This window comes from Octodon degus, unplaced genomic scaffold (genome assembly GCF_000260255.1).
Source record: "Octodon degus isolate 3935 unplaced genomic scaffold, OctDeg1.0 scaffold00030, whole genome shotgun sequence".
Classification (NCBI taxonomy): domain Eukaryota; kingdom Metazoa; phylum Chordata; class Mammalia; order Rodentia; family Octodontidae; genus Octodon; species Octodon degus.
The window spans coordinates 185,344-190,980 of record NW_004524606.1 but is presented as its reverse complement, the minus strand read 5'-3'; the positions used below and the strand labels follow the sequence as shown (position 1 = coordinate 190,980).

The 5,637-nt window shown below is 35.1% G+C and overlaps 1 pseudogene; it reads left to right on the top strand.

Moving 5' to 3' along the window:
- Positions 1–5,387, top strand: part of LOC101566526 — a 13,125-nt pseudogene extending 7,738 nt beyond the window's left edge.
- The last annotated feature ends 250 nt before the right edge of the window (positions 5,388–5,637 follow it).

Here is a 5,637-nt window from a genome sequence, read left to right as displayed (position 1 = left end):
TGGTGTTTGTAAATAGGATCACAAGTCCACATCTTGTACAGCAATTAACCACTAAGAAGAATATATGCAGTGTATTATTTGTTGAAACTGTACTTTTGATTTGATTTGAAACTGTCTCATTGCTATCTGTTTATCAATAAAACTGTAGAAAATAAATAAATAAAGTCAAATGATCTGTGTGGATAATGACTTTAAAGATAAATTGTTTATGTGGCAGATTATGGCTGTTCTTTTGTCAATGAATTGAGAGAGGGTCTAAGTAAATCATAAGGGTCCAAACAAGAAAATCTCATAATAGAAAAGGAAAAGAGGCCAAATTATCTATGAACAGATATTTTGTCTTCTCAGTACCCTTTCCTGTGCTCTGGGGAGCCATCCTAATAGCAGTTTCACATAGCTAGAAAACTCTGGGCTGACACTGATTAAGTTTTCAGAGACCCTCCGTAGGTCACCCACAGTGTTTAGTATTCTATGAGTAAGACATTGGCAATGGCTTCTCTCTGCAATTCACACCACCTACCTCTGTGCTCATATAGGGTGCCCAAATAGCAATAAGTTTGCTGCCACTGCTGGGCAGAACAGTGTTCCCCTAGCATTGTCATCACACCTTCCTCACCTTCATTTGGAATCCTACATTGTCCATTCCTGTCCCCAAAGCAGGGAACCTCCTTTCCAAGCATGATGCAATGCAGCTCACATGTGAAACATTCACACCAGACTTCTGCACCAGCAGGACAAAAGTCTCTGGGAAGAGGAACTCACTTATTTTTTTTTACTTTTATTGATTCATGTTTGCAGTACTACATGATTAAATTCACTGTAGAGGATTGGTACATGTGCATAACACATTTCAATTCCCTTCTTTTTCCCCACCACTCCTTTTGTTTTTCCAGCATCAGATTCATTTCTTTATTTTATAAGACCTTACAAAGTTAATATAATATATACAGATTAAAATGAGACTAATGGTTCAAACAAAATACAAAACATGCAAAATAATTGTACTGTCAAGGTATACTTTTAGGTACATTATTAACACTAGATAACATTTCTTTCTTTTCTTAGTGTCTTTCTTCTATTTCATTATAGTTTTTTCGTATAAAAGAAACCATGTGCTATTTAGGTTCATGTGTCTGAATCACTTCACTTAATGTTATGGTCTCAGGGTGTGTCCAGGAGTCCTACAAATAACTCATGTTTATTCTTCTTCATAGCACAGTAGTACTCTATTGTGTGTAAGTACCACAGTTTTTAATCCATTCAATCCATTGACTGACATATAGACTGTTTCCAAAGTTTAGTTATTATGAATTATGCTGCTATAAACATGGACATGCATACATCACCATAGTAGGATATATTTAACTTTTTTGGAACTATACCTAGAAAGGGAATAACTGGGCCAAATGTAATCCTTATTTTAGTTTTTTGAAGAATATACATAATAATTTTCATAGTGGTAATCTCAGTTTACAGTCCCACCAACAATGGGGAAGGGTTTCTTTCTTCCCATAGCCTTAGCAGCATTTTTTATTGGTTGATGTCTTGTTGATAACTCACTTTCTGGAATGAGATGGAATCTCAGTGTTGTTTTGATTTACATTTCTCAAATGTTGAATTTTTCATGTATTTATGTACCATATTTGTATTTCTTCATCTGAGAGGTATCTATTCATTTCAAAGCCTATTTTTAATTGAGTCTAAAGTTTGGGGGTCTAATTTTTTTAATTCTTCATACATGGTAGTATTTATCCTTTGTCTGAGAAGTAGCTGGGAAATTTTTTTACCTATTCTGTAAGTTGTCTTTTAACTCTGAATTATGAATTATGCTGCTATAAACATGGACATGCATACATCACCATAGTAGGATATATTTAACTTTTTTGGAAATATACCTAGAAAGGGAATAACTGGGCCAAATGTAATCCTTATTTTAGTTTTTTGATTTAGTTTTTTTAGTGATTTTCTTTGCTGTACAGAAGCTTGATGATTTGATGTGATCCTATTTGTTGATTCTTGGTATTATTTCTTGCACACTGAGGTTTTGCTCAAAAAGCCTGTCTAGACCTATTTCTTTAAGAGTTTAACTATTTGTATTCCACAAGAATGTTCCTGTTTTAATATCTAGATTTTTAAATCTATTTTGATTTTAATTTAGTGCATGATGAGAGATACTGTTCTATATTTTGCCTTTACCATGTGGCTAGCCAGTTTTTCCAACACCATTGTTAAGGACTATCTTTTCTGCAACAAAGAAATCTTGCCCTTTTGTCAAAAATAGCATACCTGACTGTGTCTGGAGGTGTTTTTGTATCTTCTATTGCTTCATTGTTCAGTGAAACTGGTTTTTGCCAATACCATGCTGTTTTCAAGTGCTTATTTTATTTAGTTTTTATTTCTTAAGAGAATAAGAAATAGTTTAAAAAATTAGAAATGATACAGAATTTCACTAACCAGAATAATAGAAATTCAACAGTGGTTGTTATATTGCATATTATTGTCTTCAAATTAGTTATTTAGATTAGCAGATATAAGCAAACAAAATTGACCAAAAAGTTTTTAAAAATGAAAAAGAAAAAAAATTAAAAATTAACTACTCCTTTCAATAGACCAGCAGAAATCAGGAGTACAATTATTCAAGCTATCCTGTTTATACAAATGTATATTTGTTTCCATTTCTTTTTTCTTTATTTTCTCCTTTCCCTTATTCCAGTTGTTCCTCCCCTTTGAACAGTTTCTTTCACTTTCACACTATCTATTATACCTTTCAGATTCTACTCATTCAAGTTTTTATACCAACAAGACAATACAATGTGTACACATATAGATCTGATTTATTTCTTATGACTATAGATATTACAGTATCGGGGCTGGGGAGATAGCTCAGTGGAATAAGCACTTGCCCAGCAAGTGCAGGGACCAGAGTTTAATCACTGGTTCTGCCAAAAAAAAAAAAATTTGTTAAAAAACAAAAAGAAATTACAGTCTCTAGATGGATCTGTTTACCTATAAAAGCCTCAATATATCTTTTTTACATCTGAGTGATACTCCATTGCACAAAAATACCATGTTTTTTTAATCAATTCCACAGTTGATGAGCATTTTGGGGTTTTTTCCAAGATTTATCTGTTACAAATTGTGCTGCTATAAACATAGGGGCACATATATCGCTGTGATAGGATGTTTTGAGTTCTTCTCAAAAAATACCCAAAAGGCCACTATCTGGGTTGAATGAGACCTCTAATCTAAGTTGTTGTTTTTTTAAAATCTTCACACTGATTTCCATAATAGTTGTACCAATCTACACTCCCATCAGCAGTGGAGAAGGGCTCCTTTTTCTGCACAGCCTCTCCAGCATTTGTTATCAGTTGACTTCTTGATGATACTCATTCTTTCTGGGGTGAAATGGAATCTCAGTATTGTTTTAATTTACATTTCTCCAATGGCCAATGATGTTGAACACTTTTTCATATATTTATTTGCCTTTGTATTTCTTCATCAGACGAGTGTATAGTCATTTCAGATGATCATTTTTTACTGGATATTTGAAGACTTCTAGATTTAATAAACAAATTCAGTAGTATAGCAGGATACAAATTCAATGCTCAAGAATCCATAAAATTTCTGCACACAAACAAAAAAACACACTGAGAGGGAAATTAGAGAAACCACACCTTACACAATAATATATAAAATAATGAACTACTAAGGAATTAGTCTAACAAGGGAAGTAAAAGATCTATACAGTAAAAATTACAGTACTCTGAAAAAGAAGAGATTGCAGAGAATTTCAGAAAATGAAAAATATTCCTTGCTCCTGGAAAGAAAGAAACAACATTGTGAAAATGGCCATACTCATAAAATTGTTACACAGGGTCAATGCAATCCCTACTAAAGTACCATTACTATACCTCATAGATCTAGAGAAAACATTCCTAGAAATCATCTGGAACCAGAAGATACATAGAATAGTCAAAGCAATCTTGGGTAAAAAAGGAAAGCCAAGAGGCATCAAAATCTCAGACTTGGATTATACTATGAAGTTACTGTGATAAAATTAGCATGGCACTGGCAAAAAGGCAGACCTGAGGATCAGTGGAACAGATTTGAAGATACAGACACAACTACAAACACATTCAGTTACCTTTTGTTTGACAAAGGAGCCAAACATATTCACTGGAAGATAGACTTTTTAATAACTGGTTCTTGAAAAACTGGCTTTCCATATGCCAGAGGCTTAAAGTAGACCCATGCCTATCACAATGTACAAAACTACAGTCAAAATGGATCAAAAATTTAAAATTAAAACATTAAATCTTCTGGAAGAGATAGTAGGTAGAAATTTTGAGCTCAAAGGAGTAGGTAGAGAGTTCATGAACAAAAATCAAACTGCAAGGGAAATACTTCAAAGATTCAACAACTGGTATCTCATCTTTTTGAAGTTTCTGCACATTAAAAGAAATCATCAACCACAAAACCTTGGCAAGAATCTGGGCCACCACTGCTGTGAGGGTTGCACCTGTGGCCTCCAAACTGAGCAACATGCTGCTGATTCAGTCCCTCTACTAAACTATAACAATATGTTAATCAGAACTATTTGGCATCTTCCTGAAAAAGGCTGTCAGTAGGAAACACGATGCTTCACTTCATTCAGAGATTTTTCTCAAGCATCTTCAAAGGTACTGAAGTGTGCTTTCACAGTGAGAATAGGAGCCAGCAGGAGAACAGATAGGCTTGTCCTCAAGACATCTCTCCAGCATAACTTTTCCCCTTCATGTCCAAGGCCTTGGTGTTTTCCATCATTTCCAATGCGCATGAGTGAGGCACAGTGCTACCATACATCCCCATGAAACTTAAAGAAGAAGCAAAAACAAGAAGTTCTTCCAGCCAGGCCACCAGTGACCATCACTTACTGCCTGAAAGCCCAAGGCCAGCAGTGTATGTAACTCTGGTGGGACTAATCCCCTTCATTGTTCCACCACTAATCATGGTCATGACAAAGTCTTATATCCCTGTATTGGCTTTTACTCCGATGGCTTATGGAGCCAGTTTCCTGTCCTTTTTTGGAGGGGTCAAGTGGGGATTTGTTCTGACAGAAGGTAGTCCAGCCAAGCCAGCCTACCTAAATTTAGCTAACAATATAGCTCCGTGTTTTCATAGTCTGCATTCCTCATTTCTGAAAGACTCAGTGAAGCTATAATCACAGTAATAATAGGTATAGGGATAGTGTTACATGTGGAAGTTTTTCTCTTCCCACATTATCCCAACTGGCTTAAAGCCCTAAGGATAATAGGAACTTTATTGGCTTTTTTTTCATTGTGATTGCTTTAATACTTCAAGATATTTACCCAGAGAAAGGACCTAATAGACCTGGTCAAGTAGAATAATTATCTCAAAAAGTATAAATTAAAAAGACAAAACAATTCCCTTTGTTATGCAGGGTATGGTGGCGCACACTTGCAATCCTAGTACTCCTGTTATCCCAGCACTCAGAAGGCTGAGGCAGGAAAATTGCTGCAGGTTTGAGGCCAGCCTGTGCTACAAAATGAGTTCAAGACCAGCCTGGACTACATAGCAAGACCCTATCTCCAAAACACAAATTCTCTTTGTTAAGAACTTTCTAATCAGTAAAAAGAA